General features: G+C 36.1%; 1 long non-coding RNA gene across 2 annotated transcripts in view; it reads left to right on the top strand.

The window, feature by feature from the left end:
- LOC117424574 (uncharacterized) overlaps window positions 1–20176 on the top strand; it is a 100029-nt gene that overhangs the window by 27427 nt on the left and 52426 nt on the right. Inside the window, exon 2 of one of the 2 annotated variants that reach the window (XR_009307752.1) lies at window positions 3916–4424. The exons of the other annotated variant lie outside the window; for it this stretch is intronic. This is a non-coding gene — a long non-coding RNA (uncharacterized LOC117424574). Of the gene's footprint in view, window positions 1–3915; window positions 4425–20176 lie in introns of those variants that run through there. 2 annotated transcript variants of the gene reach the window in all.

Raw genomic sequence — 20176 nt, 5'->3', positions numbered from 1 at the left:
TTGAGGTTTTCAAATTTAACTTGCTCTGCGTGTCAGATTTATGTGGTTGGCCGTTTTTATGACTTTTCTTAAATAAATACCCTGACGGTGCTTGAAATGCAGGACCACGAAAATAAGGAAGTTATAAGCCCGACCACCTAGCAACAAAGCCGTAATTTTGACAGACTTTAATACATGTTTTTATTTTGAATATAACCTACAATATTCTTTATATATATATATAGAGAGATATATATATATAGATATATAGATATATAGATATATAGATATATAGATATATATATAGACAGACAGACACACACTCCTGTAATCTCTACTGGACCTGGCAGCCATCAATTCCTTGTTTTATACAGGAATGCACACTGGGAAAATATCAGTAGGAGAGATTTCACTTTTGTTTTTACAGTTTTGTATGTACATATACCTGTTTACACACTTTCTTTTAAAATATTATTATTATTGTTATTATTATTATTATTATTATTATTATTAATTTCTTAGCAGACGCCCTTACCCAGGGCGATTTACAGTCGTAAACAAAAAATACATTTAAAGAATCACAGTACACATTTATATTTGGCAAGTTAGAAAATAAATGTATATGTTTATATGTTTATTTAAATACAGCATTTCGGCTGTGCAGATGTTTGATATGATGTGCTTGATTAAACTTTTGAGTTGTATCGGACAGTTGTCTTTCATTTTAATATTGATGTTTAAAATGTACCGTCATAATGACTGCCGGCGGTGGTTTTACAGCGGTTGTAGTGTTAACGTGGTAATTTCTGTGGCACACGTGTAGAATAATATTGTCTGGCATTAGGTTCGAGTACTCGAAATTAACGCTCGAGTACTAGAGCACTAAATTTCTCAATTCCCACCCCTAGTAGGTAATAATTAATAACTGTTTTCTTATTATTTTTTTTTTAAATATCTGTATTCATATTGGAATAACCTTGTTTTCAGAGCCTGTCATGTGAGCAGTATTAACTGTAAATTGCTTACTGCAGCATTAGGTGTAATACAGATTAAAACAAAACAAACATAAAAATTCTATTGCACAAGCAGCCATGTCACAAAAACATAATCCCATTTAAAATTACTCCCAGTTTTGTTACAATAAATAAACTTTGTGCCCTTGTCCTTTAGTGACTTGATAATTATTCTAAATTGTGTCCTTTTTGTTTAAAATGTAAAAAATGGAGACCTGTAATGTTCCAAAATGGAATGCATGTTGATTTAGGATTTAAGATTCTTACCATATTTGTTACTATTAACAAATATGCTGAACTGCTGCATTTTCCAAAATGTATGAACATGTACTTAACAGTATAGGTTAAAAACTTCAGATGTCTAATATGTCTATTTAATATGTATTATAATTATAAAATTACTACTGACTAACTTGGTTTGTTTCAGAATGTTAACAAAATAAGGCTTACGAACATCATTTGAAAACTAGATTTAAGTGGCTGTATTCTAATTGAGACAATCATTTTAATTTTAGTTTTATTTAAAAAAAAAAAAAAAAAAAACATTTTTTCTTTTTTTTTTCTCCTTCCCAAACTTTAATTACAGTATGGAAATAAAGGGGGAGGGGAGGTTTTCCCCCCAGATAACTTTTATTCAGTATTGAAAATACAAGAGAAGTGAAAAAGCAAACAGTTGCACATTAATATTGTATGAATTATAACCCATCAAACTGCATTGAATTAAGAGTTGATTCAGTTTATTTCTAGTTCTGTCAATTAAACAGGTGTTGAAAATAAGTAATTTAGCTTTAAAAATCACCCCCATAGTGACCTTAAATATTAAACTATTGCAGAGAAAGAACTCTGTAGACCTATTATATAAAACTACTCTGTAATTTATTTTCTGAACGAGAACTGTCTGTCTTTATCATTTTTTTTTTTTTTTTTAAATTGTTGGTGATTTTGCACAGGATTGTGGGGGCGCCGAGAGTCTGGTTAAATAAACACAATCTAAAATTACCTGTCTGTAGAAAACTGTCAAAATTGGTTTCTGCTCTACTTTTATCTCTGCAGTCAGTGGAGTTCCCCTGGAATCTAAGTTTGCGATTCCACTTTGTTTTAACCTAATTAAATATTGTCAGAGCCTGATCGCTTAATGGCACCTTTGTTTGTGGAACAGGAGATAAATGAAAAGTTTGTCTTTCAAGCCAAGGACGTTGGCAGCGGTGCGAAGGGCGGGCGGGCGGGGGGGGGGGGGGCGGAAATGGGCACTTTTAACCCTTCAGTGTCCATGCAGAACTGGGAGGTGAGAGACTTTAGCATTGAAATCGAACCACAAGCCAACCCGCGTCTGTACTGAGATACTACAAGTGATGTCGATGTTAATCAAGTCCTTGTAAACGTTTCCCACAGTAAAAGCATAGCAAAGTTTAATAAAGCATAGCAAACGCATGATAAAACATAGGTAAGCATTAAAAAGAATAACAAGGTATGGTAAATGCATCATATAACCATGGGAAAAGCATAGTAAAACTGCTGTAAAAATACTGTTGTAAACTTGTAAGGGGTGGCCTTTTATACAAATTTTATAATTTCAAAAGTTTTATTAATTTTGGTTGCACTGTTTATTGATACAAATAGATATTGTCCTCTTTCTTTCTATCATGGTTATCCTAAATGGCTTTTAGGTTACACCAGATGAGAACTGACCATTCCAATAATTTTACAAAGTTTGGAAGAAGCCATGTTAACTGCAGACACAATAAAGGCTGCATTCTTGCCCTGCATTCATTCACTCGTTGCAGTGGATTTGACTTTTAAGACCTGCTAGCAGACCGATTCAGACAAAGTGTAGAGTCATAAACAGTGTTTGAAACGCTGGTAACAAGAAACCCAGAACAGCCAGAGCACAGTGTTTTTGTTTTACAGCAGCCCTCCCCACACAGACATATTAATCACACAATATCTGATGCACTGCTGGAATTATTTCCTGATATTAAATACTAAGTCAGGGGCGATTTGTATGTGTCAAACTCCTTGCACTAAAATAAAAAGATCACACTGTTGAAGTGATATGCACTACAAAAGCTGCTGAGGCATTTACCTGGATGTATAATTATTATACAATGAAAGTGCAAATGAGCTGGTCTTTATTTTAATTCCACACACAATAGTTACTAAATCTCTACAGAACACCCTGTTACTTTCAAAGCATTTCCACTACATGCTGTTGCTCCTTTTCTAATACTGGTATAAGAAATCATTCAGAATGTTTCTAATTGAAAGACTGACACACTGGTCATAATGATTGTGTTCTTTTTGGAGCAGGACTACAGGTCATACTGCATTGTCATGCTTCTCTGGGCTTTACTATGCTATTACTTTGCTACCATACATATTGCACCATTCCTTTGCTTTAAGGACAGATTAACTTTGCAGAGACAGAAACCGTTGATCAGAGGAGAGAAGTGAAGAGGAGAGGGGGTAGTTTGTGTTACTAATAAAATAAATTGCTGCTTACATTTTGATACTGCCTTGGAGCGCGCTAAGCTGTCTGCGTACAGATGGTGTTTTGGAAAGCAACTGGCTAACTCCATGGCAGGTAAGGATATACAGTACAAGTTTGAACAGAGCTTGCTGCTATATTATTATTATTAGTATTATTATTATTGTTATTGTGGACACTTTTTTTTTTTTTTACAATATTTTCCCCTTTAACATTTGTCTGTGATCATTTTGAGATCAATTAATTATACTCCATGGAGTATGTCAGATATAGCCCCATATAAAACTACTGTTTCAAACCTATTTAAAGAGTTACAATAATTAGAGGTCTGAGCAGCTTTTCAGATGGTGAATATATTTGATTAAATAAACACTTACAAGAACTAGAAAGAAGCATCTCATCTAACATGGTTTTTTTTTTTTTTACTCCCATATACAGACATTTCCATTTGCCTGCCCTCCTTCAGAGATTTCTTCAGACAAAACAAAGATTGGAGAAGGAAATTAAACTCAGTAGTCCGTCACCCACCAAGCCGCTCTGAGATAAACTACCAGGTGGGGCCCTGGACTCCCCACTGTTAGTTCACCTTTCCCCTTTCCAAGGGGCAAGCAAAACCCCTACTTTTTATAAGTTACTGTTTTTAGAGTCCAATTCAATTAACGTTTTTGCGGGGGGCAATTTAGGTTTGTGCAATGAAATGGGGCAAGTGTACAGTGAACCAGTATTTATTTTAATTTAACAACATATCAGGCCTGATGTTGAAGCCAGTGGAATGAAACAATTTAAATTGTAAAACTAATAAGAAACAGAAGCAGTTAAATTGTTGAGAGTGATTTTCTAATTCATTTTATCTCATGTCCCTCCTGTAGTGACTAATATCATTCCTTTTTATAAAGTTTACTAATGGAGATTTTTAGTTGGTTATACAATAAATGTATTGTGTTTTACCATGTTTTCTTTTCTTTTTTCTTAACCACACTTTGCCATGTTGTCTTACTTCTCATACTTAAGTATGCTTCACTGTGCTTTCAGTGTGGTTTACTGCTCTATTTTACTTTTATATGGGTCATAGTGGAATTAAATGGATATGAATACCAGTTACAAATGTCCTTCCTTAAGCACCATATGGAGAAAATCTCTGTCCAAACTCGCTGAAATATTTTTCTTTGATTTATCTAAAGATTTTTTTTTTAATGCATTTCTATTTGTCATAGCCTTGACCGTTTGGGACATATTTATTATTATTATTAATAATAATAATAATAATAATAATAAAAATAATAATAATATTATTTAGTATTTTTTTATCGTATGTTGGTATGTGTGTTTTGTTTATGTAATCCATTGTTATAAAACATGTTACGGGCTGCAAAGCAGTCGGTATGGGAAGCAGCTGGTTGGTCAATAACTGGAGGTACTGTAAAGTGGGGACAGGTTCACTCTCCAGGGGAAATGACCAAGGAAGTGCAAGACTACCGGAAAATAAGATTTGCAAACAGAGATTTATTTTAACTTATGCATGTTTGCTATGTGTTTCTTTCAAAACTGCATACTTTACAACTATAATGGTGAATGCATGACGAGTAAGATTTATGGAAATATAATGTGAGCTACGACCACTTTAATGTCACAAAGCTAGGCAAACTTAATATAAATGAACCTCTGAAATTGCTGCAGCTAGAAACTGATTGATTTGCCATGCAAAATACACTGTGGTGTTTATTAAATCTGACCTTGTCCTTTGATTAAAGCTGGGAATTTTGGACCAATTTCTTGAATGGACAGAAATTTGTAACACTGGGGTGTGTAAAACAACCACTTACCCTTTGCATATTGTTGACTTGTATTTATTGTATTTTTCGTGTGTGTGCTTTTATGTGTATTAAGCATCAGGCTGGTGCAATTAAGATTTGGATTTCAGCACAAACGATTCTCCCCGTGTACAAAATAAATATTTTTCTTGAAGCAATACTGGTTCTGTGCTGCTGCAGCTTGTGTAATTTGCTGCATTTAGGTGAAGGAATTCAAAGTGAAGTTAATCTCCACCCCCCCCCCCCCCCCCCTTCAAGGATTATGGCAAGCATGCTCTATCTTGTTTTAAAGACATAGGCAACAAAGAGGTGCCAGCTAGGAGATTCTCTACTTGGTTGGTGTGCTGACCTTGTGAGTAGACACCTGAAAGCAGGGCGAGGGGCATCTACATGGGAACTGGAGGTTTATTAGCAGGAAGTCTGAAAGTATACCAAGGTAAAAGCTTAGTAAGTTCTGTTTTAAGTGCAATGACAGAATGATTTGAAGGCATCGTGCAGTAAATGAAATAAAAGGTGGCTCAAAATCCAAGTAAATCCTTTATTCATTGTTGTACTTAAACACATTCTTAATAACTGCCCTTGGAAAGAATTCATTACGGTTATGCTGAAAACCACAAACCTATAGGCCTGGAGGGCAGCTATGCAGAATGAGAAGACAAATAGAACACACACAGAACAAGAATAAACTATAAAGACTGCAGCTACATAGAATGACCAAACGTTTAGTCTTTTGACAGGAATAAAGACAAACTCCTCGTGTTTTTTTCTGCCTAGCGTTAACTTTAGTAAGCCATGTTTACGAAGTGTCTCACTTTCAGCTTTATTACTGAACACAAATACCAATGAATCAAGAATTTCTGATAACAAGCATTTCTAAAATCTACTGACATTTATTTGATTAGCTGAAATTCTGATGGGTTTCTGTGCCAGAATTTGGCTACAGGTTCCCAGGGTCAGATCTTAAAGCTCTACACACTAGAATGAAAACTTGCCAATATATTGAAGGACTTCTGGACTAAAGCACTACCAACTATGCCCATTCAATTTATGTGCCGGTCTCGTCAAAGCTTTCTTCACACATGAAGCTCAGAGCATTTCTAGTGCCTGTTTCCTTGAGGAGTAGCATGAGCAACAGGCAACAAAGTGCAATAAATTACATTAGAAAAACCTCTTTTAATTGCAAACCAAGTGCAGCCTGCATGGATCTTGTATTTCTGTAGGCGATCCCAATGTGCTACACAGGAGTAGTGCAGTCCGCTGCTTGGTGTAACGTTCAGATTTTTGTGCTGAAGGTAATCATCTGCAGAGGCAGAGAAAGAACAGTGTAGAGACATTTCTGCAGTTTGTCTGAACCCTGCACATTTGGTTGACAAAGCATTTACTGCTGTACAATTAACTAATATTTCTAAAAAGAAAATGTTCAAAAGTTTCAAATTAATAATTCAGGGGGTTACTTTAAGAGCACATAGTGTAGATAAGAAAAGTTTGAGAACAAGAAAAGGCCATTCGGTCCATCAAGGCTTGTCCTTTGTTGGCACACCATTTTCCCCTGGAGTGAACTCATTTGAAAGCACAGAATCATTTGTTTTACTGTTCCCAGTGTTTTAGCTCCTACTACTTCACCTGGTAGGGCAGCAGTGTGGAGTAGTGGTTAGGGCTCTGGACTCTTGACCGGAGGGTTGTTGGTTCAGTCCCCGGTGGGGACACTGCTGCTGTACCCTTGAGCAAGGTACTTTACCTAGATTGCTCCAGTAAAAATCCAACTGTATAAATGGGTAATTGTATGTAAAAATAATATGATATCTTGTAACAATTGTAAGTCTCCCTGGATAAGGGCGTCGGCTAAGAAAAATAAAAAATAAAAATTCCATGCACATTGTGTATAACTCTGTGTACATCTTAGTTGTTTTTTGCTAGTTCTGTAACATTACCACTTTGTTATATGAATAAATGGTGCACAGTACTTGGCAATGCTTTGTGAATATAGCCATTGATGTTCAATTGCAGATTTTAATAAAATGATTCCAAATTACTTGTAGCCATTATAGAGCTTATTGCAGTGTTCCCATAGCAGTGTCAACTATCAAGTAAGATGTTCCGAACCTGTTTGACTCCCAACAATACCCTTATAGAGAGGCAGCACTCTTAAGAGGAAATCTCGTATTTTTTTTCCCCATTTCTCCCTAGCAGAGGGTTCCTCTTATTGCTGTTGTCCATCCTGCAATCTTTACATGGCTAAAATACAAACCATGTGTTTTCATACATAGAGAGATCTCGGTGCTTTTTAAAACAATGAACTTGCAGCGACCTAGGATTGTGGATTAATTTCAGCTGCATATTATTTATTTATTTATTTCTTTATTTAATTTCATTTCATATCCATATCTTTTAACTCTTTTACCTCCTGGGGAAATTAGTGGAATATTTCAGTCCAGCTCCCAGTGCAGTCAGCGCTGACCGCTTTCAGACAACAAAGGAGGAGAGACTGACAACTGCTTTTATTGAAAAGCTGTGTAACCAATCTCAGAAAAAAAAGAGGTTTCCTGTAAAACAAGTAATTGGTATTTTATATGCTTTTAAGTTATAGGTGCCTTTGTGAATCGCTGCCAATAGAGATCCATACTGATCTTGAAGGGGCCACTGGCTACATAACATAATGACTTATATTTCCCTGCCAAATGTGATCAGAGTCCCATATAAGCATGCTAAGAAAGTCACTCTGTCTGGTGTATCATGGGTTGCTCACGGGTAAAACTTTCAGCAGTAATTATGGGGGTTACTACAGTGTAGTCCAGTAGATGATTATTATGGTATTACTTTACATAGTATCTGGTAAAGAGAAAAACTTTGATACAGGATACGTTTCCATTATAATGAATTTTTTTTAAAAAAATCCACACTAGTGTACACATACTGCACAGCAACTGTTGCAGCTATTGAAGAGTATTGGCTGCCATTGTTCTCTCTTGCAGCCAAACCTTGATGATGCTCCGGTGTATGTATGAGAGAACCCTGCTGTGGAGCATACCTACACTCCATTTCGCCACTAAGGTCATCTCTTCCAGTCTCACAGCCACCTAATAAATAAATAAGCAATTCCCCCAGTTTGTCACATCACACTAAGGAGAACCAATGTGCTGTTGACGTCAGTTTTGCTCAGGCTATTTTAAGCCAGTTTAAGACCATCCTTGCTGTTTGTTCTTCCACAGCCTGACTTCACTGAATTCTAAGGGCCTTTATATTCAGCAAAGCCAGACAGTGGAAGAAATAACAGTGGTGTAAACTTCTAAGGCTGGCCTAAATGAAACGGTGAAAACAGGGGTAAGTAAGCCGATGGTAATAATAAACCCAGTGTAGTGTACCCTGGCAGTGATGGCAGTAAACTAGGAGCCCTGTGCATTCTTTCACTGGAACAGGTTAAAATGTTCTCCTTTTACTGTTGGCCGTCTGGCAAAACACTAATCTGTCAGCACTTGAGGTTGGATTTATTTGTACTTAAAAAAAAAAAAAAAAAAAAAAAAAAAAAGAAGAAAAAATGGCCTGGATGGAACTGGTGGGGTTGCAGACGCACTTTGCAGCACTGGAAAAATGTGCCTCTGGCATACGAATCAACCTTTCTAAATATTTCACCTCCCTAATAAGCACATTTAATTAAAACTCATAAAATACAACACAAATATAGCTAGCTTCAGCCTGGGGAAGTTGCTGTAAAAGTACTCCATACCCAGTCTCTCGTGCACTAACAGGGTACCCTGTTTGCTCTAGAGTCTAGCATCCAGACTGCACAGTGCAAAGGTCGACAATTATCAGTGGATCACAGCAGAGAATGCTTGACAAATCAAAGGAGAATGTAGGGATTTCTGACTCTCAATATAAAGCATCATCTTGAGATAATAAACGCTGGCTGTCTGGAGGTTGGTCCTGAGTCAGCGTTTGGTTTTATTTATTTGTTTAACTGCTGTGATATAACTGTGTATACCATGGCAGAAAGCACAGACATGCATGGTAAAGCACAGCAATAACAGCAAAATTATATGGAGATGCAAGATAGCCAGGGATGAAAATTGATATTCACTTTCCAGTAGTAATGAAAATGACTTTTTGTGCAATATTCAATTTGTGTACAGTATGAATGAGAGTTATGTGGAAAAAAGTAAGTTGTTTGTCGCCATGGATTTTCCAGATTGTACTGTACAGTACTTCAAGTTGCTGAAAAGAATGAATTAAAAAAAAAAAAAAAAGTAATTTTACCTTCCGTCAGTCACTGTCACATGTTGCTCACGTGGGGCTCTGGCAGGTATTTTAACTGTGAGGTCTTTACAAAGAGCAAATGTTTATATAACAGAAAATGCCCCCTGGGAAACAAGTCAACTCTGTGACATAAATGACAGGGCCTTGTGTAACCTCACAAAAAGTTTGGCCGAGACTTCTACTGTAATTTTTAAGCAGCGGGAGGTGGTTGCAGGTTTGGGGGGGAAGGACGGAAGTTTTTATTTATTTTTTATTTAAAGGTGAATGGATGTTTTGTTCGAGCACTGAAGGTTTGACTCAAGGGAGGATGAGTTTCACTTTTGTGAACAATGCTTAGTGTTGTATGAGCTGAGAACCCACACTCTGAACATCACGTTTATGACACAGGCTGCCACCTGCAAAGACTATAGATCTTCTACTTGAACCTCTTCAAGAAAACACATTGAAAGATTAGTTTTGGTGTGCGAGACAAAGCATCCTTTATCCTGACAGACCACAGCACTTTAAATACTGGGGGAATTACACCTAGGATGTACTGTGCTCTGTTTTAATCACATCTGCACCTCCACCCACACAAATTGTTGTGTCAACTAGAGTGCACAGTCCTGCACATTTCTGCATATTTACTGTTTTTAATTGAGCAGTAAAGCATTATTCAATTTGATTTATGTTCGCGGTTCCTTTTATAAGATTGACAGTTTTGTTTTTACTTTCTCACAAAACTTTAAGGAATGTTTTTTTAAAGATGTTCACTTTAGATTAAGCATTGTTTTGAAAAGGGACGTCCAACCTGCTCTAAATCTATTGAAGGAAGGTTTCATGAACTAAACTTTAATTTATCAAAATCGGATTTAAATAGTAATTTTGTGAATAAGGCCTATAATTATCAAAGCAATCAGGCCAAACCCTATTCTTAGTATACTGAGCATGTGTACAGGATTGCACTGTCTATATTCCTATTTAGGGTTTTGTAAGTATTTATATAAATACAACGGCATAGATAGAATGTGCATGTGGCTGTATAGGCATGTGTGAGGCATAACACACCAAACCTTTGCTTCTGTGTGAAATGTGTTATAAAATATAATGTTACAGAACTATTAGCATTGGAATATCAGTGTGATATCCAACAGCAATCTGTTTTACCTGAGGCGGACCCCAAGAGTTATTAAAGGAACCTGAGACTGTCATGTATTTCATGTGAATGTGGAAACAGTTTAGCATTGCTTTCCTTCCCCTTGCCCAACAAGAAAACGTGCTTATTAATCTGATACTGATGGACAGCAATGCACAGCCAGTTTAAGATTAAATGTTTCAGCCACCAAACCTGTGTCGCCTGTTGTTTACCTGTAGAGGTGCAGCTCCAACTGCGTGGGCCTGAGGAGCTGGGCCTCAGTCATAACTCAGCCAAGTCAAAACAGGGCGAGAACAAAGAGGCCGATGGGAGCAGATGTGATTTATAGGAATATTGCAGCAACAGTTTGTTTAAATAGGATTAACTTGAGTTTCTGGATCTCAGCTTATAGTTCCAAACCTCCTCCCTAGTAACTTTAAACTGAAAGGGGAACAAAGTTTAAAAAAAAAAAAAATACTTTTACTGGTTTAGATTTTGATTCAGGGTGTTTTTATTTAGTATTGTCAACTAATAATGTTTACAGTTGGAAAGTTTCCTCCTCAATATGTTCTACTTTTTTTTTTTCACCCCTAGTTGTAAGGGTATTGTTACATCAGGGTATAGTGGTTAGTTCACCCCCCCCGCCCCCTCTTTTGCTTCAATTCATTGAACACTGTGCTGCATGACAAATAGAATCAGCCCTAACCAGATAATGCTAACTTGCTGCAAGTGATAAGTCTCTTTCTACAGTCTTTGTTTGATCACATCTGTAACATTCTTCATATACTATGGACTTTTTATTTGCAAGGAAAGTGATTATTTTTCTTTTTATGCTGGTCTTCCCTGCAGATCACTTACAAGGACTACCGTGAAGGTGCTTGAACATAGTATATACATGCATATATGTATGTCACTTGTAACAGAATCTAGGTCATGATGGCCTCTTTCTTTCATTCATGAGTTAAACTCCAGATACCATAACAGTAATGTAATTTGAGTTCCTTGATGCGTTGCAAAATACTAATTGAAATGCAGCAATGAAAACCATACCCTTTCAAAAAGAATAGTATTTGCACCTCTGTTGCGGGGTTTGGTTTTCCTGAGCTTATTTGCAGACTTTTGACATAACTAGACTTGTTCTAATTACATGTACAGTATATGACAATCTGCATCAACATAACCTGTAATGAGGCATTTTGTGCATTTATCTCCTCGCACAGTGATTTATTTCCTGTACATTGCCTTTGACACCTAAAAGACAGGTGTTAAGACCCAGTGCAGACAGACTGGAATTAAAACCTTCTGCAATATCACGTGCCTTGGAAATCCATTTGTTTTTAAAAGACACTGCTTCAGTCGTTGGTATGAACGTGATAAGGTGCCGAGTGAAAGTCAGTGGTATAGCACTAGGTGATACGGAGGCTGAGTTTTGAGTTTAAAACCTGTTGATGAATCAAACCCTAGGCCAGGTCCCTGGTGAAGCAGATTTGAAGCTGTTGACAAATATGGAGCCTGCTTGAAATGTGAGACGTCTTAGTCCTATCTCAAGACCACCCATGGAATCGTTCCGGTTGCATTCAGGAGCAGTACAGTAATGCTGCTGTTTGGTATCCCTTAATGCTTCATCACTACTTTTCTGCATGATTGGCACAGTGGTAACAGGAATGGATGTATCATTTAACCTTCGATGTCCTTGGGGTTCATTGCAGTCTTTGATCAAGGATCTGATGGAGACAATCTCACACAAGTGGAGATACCTAACAAGTTTGAAATGGGACACATCCAGATTTATCTCACAACCCAGGAAGGACTGCCAGTGACTAGTTATAATTGTCTCTTTCATCACAAGTGAGATGAATCTTCATATCTCATATTCAGTCTCGCATTTCATGTAATATAGTTGAAAAGGAGCACACACACACTTTTTTTATTGTTTTTTTGTTGCATGAATACCGTACTTGTTTTTTTGTCAGCAGAAGTAAGGAAAGTTGCAATAGAAGTTCTAAGTAGGGCAAGGCTATGTTGTGATTTAACCACACAGGAAGTTTCTGTTTGCTTTGTCAATTTGCTGATTTGGATCCTTATGAATGTTTGCAGAAATATTTTTCATCTTGATAGCTCAGGTCCTGTTTCTATGGGTCCCCTCGTCATTTGTTAAGCTTGATTAGTTGCAGTAAAGTTTATTTGCTCAGTAATATTGTAGTGATTCACAATCTTTGTATGAAGTTGTTTTTAAAGGGGACGAGCTATAGAGCCAATTGTGTTTTACTGTTTTGGAGTTTTACAGTAAGTAGGAGAGGTGTCCAGAAACGCAACAATTCCATGTCAAAATAGGTTAGATTGAAGATTACTTTCATGTTTTGCATTCAAGCTGTATTCAAAATGGAATCTAAAAGGATTGTTTTGCCATTCTAAATACATGACTCTGAAAGTTTCAGCTCAATCTGAATGGATGCTATCAAGGCATTTATTTAATGCAAAATCTACTTTGGCTTCTAAAAAGGAATTAATGCTGATTCTAAACCCGCTCTCAAAAAATCACAATAAACAGTTTACCAAATTGAACAGTATGAGATCTATAGATATTTAGCTGTAAAAGGAATGTTACTTCAATTGCTGGAAAGCATAGGTCTTAAACGAACAATATGGTTTATGAAAAAAAGTTAAGCAAACTTCTTAAAACCATAAACCAGCTAAGAGCACTTATGAATAGGAGGGGTTGTTTATGAATAAGATGGCTGGGAAAAGAAGCGTTTTGCCTGTAGGTGTGCCAGGTCTGTTGAGGCTTGCACATCGAAGGTGAGATGGCTACGTGAGCCCTTTTAATGAGAGGCTGCTGCAGGTGAAGACATGACAGCGCTGCGCCTGCAGATATGCGGTTGAGCTTAAAACAGAAAATAATGTGGCAGATGTCAGACATTTCCCACACTGGATTGAACATTACTAACAGGATGAAGACACCGCCAAGTATGAAGGGGGGCATTTGAGGTTTGGGGCACGGCATTCTTCTCTTGGGCTTTTTTTCTGGCAGCTGAAGGCTGTCAAAGGAACAGGATAAAAGTTCAAGGTTAGAGGATAGGTCTAATCAGATCACTGCCAGAGTCAGAAGCAATGCCAAACCAGATTTTCACTCAACTTGCATGGCCAGTTGTTTTATTAAGATTTTACTTGAGTTTGCACCACAGCATAAAAAAATGTTAAAGAGCAAGCAGCTTTGCGTGCGTGCGTGCGTGTGTGTGTGTATAGAAGGCTAAAGTGATGTCCAGGAAAATAATTTCATCTAGGGTTTCTGTGATGTCATAAATTATGAAACCAAAGGTTGAGAAACCCGAGATGGATTTGTTTTCCTGTAACTCACTGTAGAGGCCCATCTAGTTTTTATAATACATGGATACCCTTGTGATGCTAATATTAAAGAAGACGAGGTTTTTTTTTTTTTTTTTTTAAATGTAGTGTTTCAGTGCTATACAGATGTTCTATGTCATCATCCGTTTCTCCAGTTTCTGTGAGATACGAATGTACCAATTTTACTTTTTTTTAAATTTTTTTTTTTTTTTTTTTTTTTTAATTTAACGTATTCTCATTTTGTTGTTCATTAGTGAACCTTTCTGTACTGTGGATGTTGTCGAGTGATTGAAAACATGGACATTTTGTGTTTGAATTGAAAGTGATGGTCTCGGAGTTAAATGGGTCAAAGTTCAAGTATATTTTCCTCTAGAGGAATTATCACTTTTTGACGTCACTACTGTGGTACTATGCCTTTTTTTTAAATGGCTCAGGATACAAATATAGCCTTCATCCATATATATATATATATATATATATATAATATATATATATATATATATACACAGTCAAACCTGCTCATGTGACCACCTTTATTTAGCGACCCTCTGGTCTAAGTGACCACTTTAAATTCCTACCAATGATATCTGTGCATTTACTTAACTGTATTAAGCAACCAGTGAGCACAATTCTCTTACCCAACACCAGATTGAATCCATAAATAAGTAACCATTTTATCGGGCTTTTATCTGTAGTCAACAAATATACTGTAGCGTTTTCGGTAGAAGACACGCTTGGTTCTTGGTTCCAGTAATCGTTTATTTCAGACACTCTCTCGCACCCACCAGAGACCAGCACTCTGCCAGCTTCACAGCTTAAACACACAGGATACAGCAATACAGGAACACTAGAACCATGACAACCAGAACAACAACACTGAACGGTGTGCAGCGCCTTCTTATAGCTTAGACCCCCCCCCCCCCCCCGTAGACACACACAGCAGAATTACAGTACGTGGGGAAACACAGTAGAACAGCAGAATTACAGTATAACAGAAATGCACAGATCATTACAATACTATTAAAACAACAGCGCTCTTGTAAAGGAAGAGAAAAAAAATGGAGAAATGAAAGGTCCTCACCCTAGATGACTATTAAAGTTATTGAACTTGGAAGACACACCCACACACATTTCCTTTATATTTTATGTTGTTTGCTAACATTCTGAGAGGTCCTTATCATTTTCCCTATACCTGTGTTTCAGCTTATCTGAAGTTCCGGAATAGTCTTTCTTATTCCATTGAAATCATGTGACAATGTGACTTTTCAACCTAGCAGATGGTGCGTTCCCGGAGATCATTCTGTGCAGAATCTGACCAATTTAGCCAATGATCTAAGAATGAGCTCCGTGAAAGCACCCATTGGCTAAATTGGTCAGATTCTGCACAGAATCTGCGCAGAATGATGTCTGGGAACGCACCCAGTGAGTAGCTGACATAGTTGAAATGTTGTATTGTCACATGATTTAAACGGAATAAGGAATGAGGTTAGTACCAGCATTTGGGATTCTCCAAACAAACCCAAAGCCAGGTAAAGACCTATTAAGAGAAAATGAATAATAACTCAATGGGCAGCAGTTGAGCAAGGTACTTTACCTAGATTGCTCCAGTAAAAACCCAACTGTATAAATGGGTAATTGTATGTAAAAATAATGTGATATCTGTATAATGTGAAATAATGTATAATGTGATATGTTGTAACAATTGTAAGTCGCCCTGGATAAGGGCGTCTGCTAAGAAATAAATAATAATAATAATAATAATATTGGAGTAGCAGAACCTCAAAATATTTTAAAAAAGCAATTAACATGACATTTGAAACTACTCATTTGTTTAATCTTTCAAAACTAAAAATAAAGAATTTAACTCCAAAGTGGTGTCACAACCAAGCTGCAGTATCTATTGTATCAATTTCTGAGGTCATACTGCTTGACTATTGAAGAACGTGAAAAACAATAATTGCTGCAGGATAGATGTCTAGTATTTATGTTAATAAAAATGAATTATTTCCCTTTCCTACCCTTTAATACCTTTTGACAGATTCTTGTTACGTAAAGATTAACTACTAATCCACATTTGTCTTAAAATAATAGACATGTATATATATATATATATATATATATATATATATATATATATATATATATATATATATTTTAGCTCAAAGAGCCAGCTGCCCAACGTTTCGATATGTTGTACATATCTTTCTCAAGGGAGCCTGTGTTTGAATCAAAACATTGGAGGTATTTACAGGTTTTTGACGGCATGACAACTACTTGTTATTGTTTACATTCAAATCCATGATTTATTCTTACATGATGTAATGGTGTTCTATATATTGTGACATCATTTTTACTTCTATCTTTTGAATGTGTATTAATTCTAATTAACATTACTTTATATAAACTTATATTTTTATTATATCATGCAATGCTGGCACTGAGGATCAGTCTTGATTTGGCCTCCCCAGCGCATCAGCATGCACAACTTTTGAATGAATTTTGTTTATTTATTATTATTATTATTATTATTTATTTTTTAGCAGACGCCCTTATCCAGGGCGACTTACAATCGTAAGCAAAAACATTTCAAGCGTTACAATACAAGTATATTTATTTAAATGTTATATACTTATTGAAGTGAATTAGTTCATTCTTTTTTGTTGAGTCACGCTGGCATAATCGTGTTCAGTCTATTTATCCATTTACTTTCTTTTATTCTTCTATATGTCGCATTCTCTAATTTTAGTTGTTCTAATACTACAAACTTTACATCATTTATGTCATGTCCTTGACTGGTGAAGTGCTGTACTATTGGTTCATTAATTTTTTTATTTCTAATTAATGAAAGGTGGTTCTGAATTATTTTATGTAAAGTAGTTCCAGTCTCTCCAACATATTTAATTTCATCGCATTTTTCACAGGCTATTCCATAAACAACATTGCTATTTTTACAGTAGGTATTAGTTTTTAGTGGATATGTGGTGTTCTTATGTTTAATCTATATTTTTACTTTTGTCCATGTATTTACACACTTTACATCTACTGGTACACATGTTCATAGAACCTATTTTGTCAATTATTCTTTTACTTTTTATATTTATTCACTTCCATTTATCAGCCTGGGAATTGCGCCCAAATTTAATGCACTACCCGCCATTTGAAAAGCCTTGGATAAACTGGACATACTTACAGAAAAGTTAGAAAAACCACACTGAGATCCCGTAATGACACCAATGTATTTGTCTGAAGAAACCACTATGCAAAATACACGCCTGCATTTGTACTTGATGAGTTTTTAACCTAATCTCAATGAAAGGGGTCAAAATCTGTAATGGCAATGTATCAACACAACACTGCCCTTTACAAATACGTGTGACAATACCTGTGATTAGGCAGCCTGCAATACTATTTCTGTCCTCTTAAGGAGCTGGGGAAACACAGTGGCAAACCTTGGGGGATATTTCATTGTCGTAGTTACAGTAGATGGGCTTCCAGGCTTGTGGTTTTTAAACAATACTTGAAAGAACTTTTTCATGTTGCGTCTTGCCCACCTTGGTTTGCCAGGGGATTTAAAAAAAAATAATTAATTTTCTGCATGGGACTAGCCTGAAAGCTAAAGCCTGACTGGCACAAATTTGATCCTCTGCTGTTGGTTATCCTCCTGAGAAAAGGAAGGCGTCATAACTTCGCTACCCCATTGCCCCGCTATAATACATGTTTAAATATGTTTTTAAATGCAGTACAGTAGGGAGTCCTTGACTGTTGCAGGAATTAAATGCCAGAAAGTTTCTCTCTGAAGTTTTTTATTTGTTTTATTTTGCTTCTATTCTTTTTTTTTTTTTTTTTTTTTTTTAATGTTTGTTTTCCTGAGGCTACCGCAGCTCATATTTTAGGTTGTGTTTCTTTTCTTTATTACGTTCTGGATGCAGAACAATACTTTGGTTTGGGGAGTGTTCTTGGGATTTGACACACTTTACTGGATTAGAAGATTGGATGCAGGTGCCTTTTTAACCCATGAGTGTCACTTGTATGTCGCAATGACAATAATCCACAATGAAACACAAATACCGGTTAGACAGAAAGTTAAGCCTGTAAGAGGGGAGTATAGAGAGAGCACAATGGATCAGTTACTTGGCAGGAAGGAGAGTGAAGGTTAGGAGTTATATATTTTTTTATATGTATACATAATGTGCATTTACTTGAGAATGCATTGGCTATAGTGAGGTTGAATTATGAATCTGTGTAGTGCATATATAACCAATATTTGTTCTTTTACTGAACTTGCATTGTACCAACTGATATTGTTATTTTAAGGGTATTGGTACATAAATAATATTATAATGCAAAGTAGTACCTAAGAGTGAAAGATAAAGAGGAAGATAGGGAGTTGACCACTTGAGCTCCAGAGGTAAAATAAAGGACCCCAAATTTGGTACCAGTAGTAATGCCTGTGTTTTTTTTTTTAAATAAACTTATTTTTTAACAGTAAAAACATTTTGTACAGTGAAGGGGGTTCATAAGAAATAACTCAAACTTTTATTCTTAATAATTTGGTGTGTGTGCTCTGTATTAATAAAACAGGTCTACCGTTTAACTTGAGGAATAATAATAAGAGAACCTAAAATAAGCCAGGAAAGCTGTGTTTTAACTGCTAACATCCCCATTTTTTTGGTAAATTTGATGTTCTACTGTATCATTAAGAGCACCAGCGGCAAAACCAAACCTTCAAAAGTGCAAGTTGTTGTTGAGTTTCTTATCTGGTAAGAGAATGCTGATTTTAATGGTGTTGCAGAAGCAGCTCTAACATCACTTTAAGATAATTTTCTTGTTCTGCTGCAGCTTTGCTGTGATAAGTGTCTGGAATTGTTTGTGTGTTTTTTCCCGATTTTGTGAGAGATTTTGATTTCTACCATGTCCCGATCGGATATGTTCACATAAACATCATCTGTGAAAAGAACATCTGTTAAAAGATGTGTGGGTCCACATCTGCACAGCTCTGCCGGAGATGAAAGAGGTACTATCCGTCCTTGGGGTGGACTCAAAACACAGAAAAAGACTAGACATCTATAGGGGACCTTTTAATGGACACTTCCTTCACCTGCTGTTCCTCTAGATTCCCTCCAGTGCCATTTTCTGACTCAGCCTATCACATTAATCAAGTTAATGGTTTCCCTTGTGATCTTTTGCTGATACTAAGGTATATTTATCTAGTAAAATCTACATTTTATGTTGCATGAACGTTGAAGCATGCTGGTAGGTGCAATACATGAATACGGACTGTTATGATGTGGAATTGTGATAAAGAATCAATGTCCTAGGATAATTCTTTAACAGCAGGAATCAAACTTAATAAGTTACTAAAGTTTAAAACTCTCTCCCGGAATAATAATTTTAAAAAACAAACAAACAAAAAAAACACATGAAAATGCATTCATGTTAGACAATTCCATTTTATATTTGGACATTTTTATATAGCTACCCCATGATGAGCCCTGTCAATATTGCGTAAGTAATACAATGTCCACAATGTAAAAAGGAGCCGATAATTTGCATAGATAACAAATACAAGCTTACGCACCTGTATCAATATCCTGTTACCACTACAGTGTGGGACCATAAAACACTGAATTTTGCATGAGTAAAAAAGTAGCATTCCCCAGTAATTTATTCAAGTTCTTTTAGAACCAACGTGAAAAAACAGATAGTAACCTGATGTACAAACTTCCCCATATTACTGTATCTTTATGGTATTTCATTAGTTTATTCCCTTTGGTCTGTTAATCTCCACAGTGACCAAGTAAGTGTGGAGTAGTGGTTAGGGCTCTGGACTCTTGACCGGAGGGTCGTGGGTTCAATCCCCGATGGGGGACACTGCTGCTGTACCCTTGAGCAAGGTACTTTACCTAAATTGCGCCAGTAAAAACCCAACTGTATAAATGGGTAATTGTATGTAAAAAAAAAAAAAAGTGATATCTTGTAACAATTGTAAGTCGCCCTGGATAAGGGTGTCTGCTAAGAAATAAATAATAATAATAATAATAATAATAATAATAATAATAATAATAAAAACAGATAACTGACTTCCTGCCTCTCGACCTATTATTTTTGGAATATTATAAACTGTGTATTTTCATAATCTTAAACAAATAGGCTAAATGTGGAGGTGTGTGTATGTGAC

This window comes from Acipenser ruthenus, chromosome 19, assembly GCF_902713425.1.
Source record: "Acipenser ruthenus chromosome 19, fAciRut3.2 maternal haplotype, whole genome shotgun sequence".
NCBI lineage: Eukaryota > Metazoa > Chordata > Actinopteri > Acipenseriformes > Acipenseridae > Acipenser > Acipenser ruthenus.
Note: the sequence above shows the minus strand (reverse complement) of the source record. Positions and strands in the feature narration are given on the sequence as shown.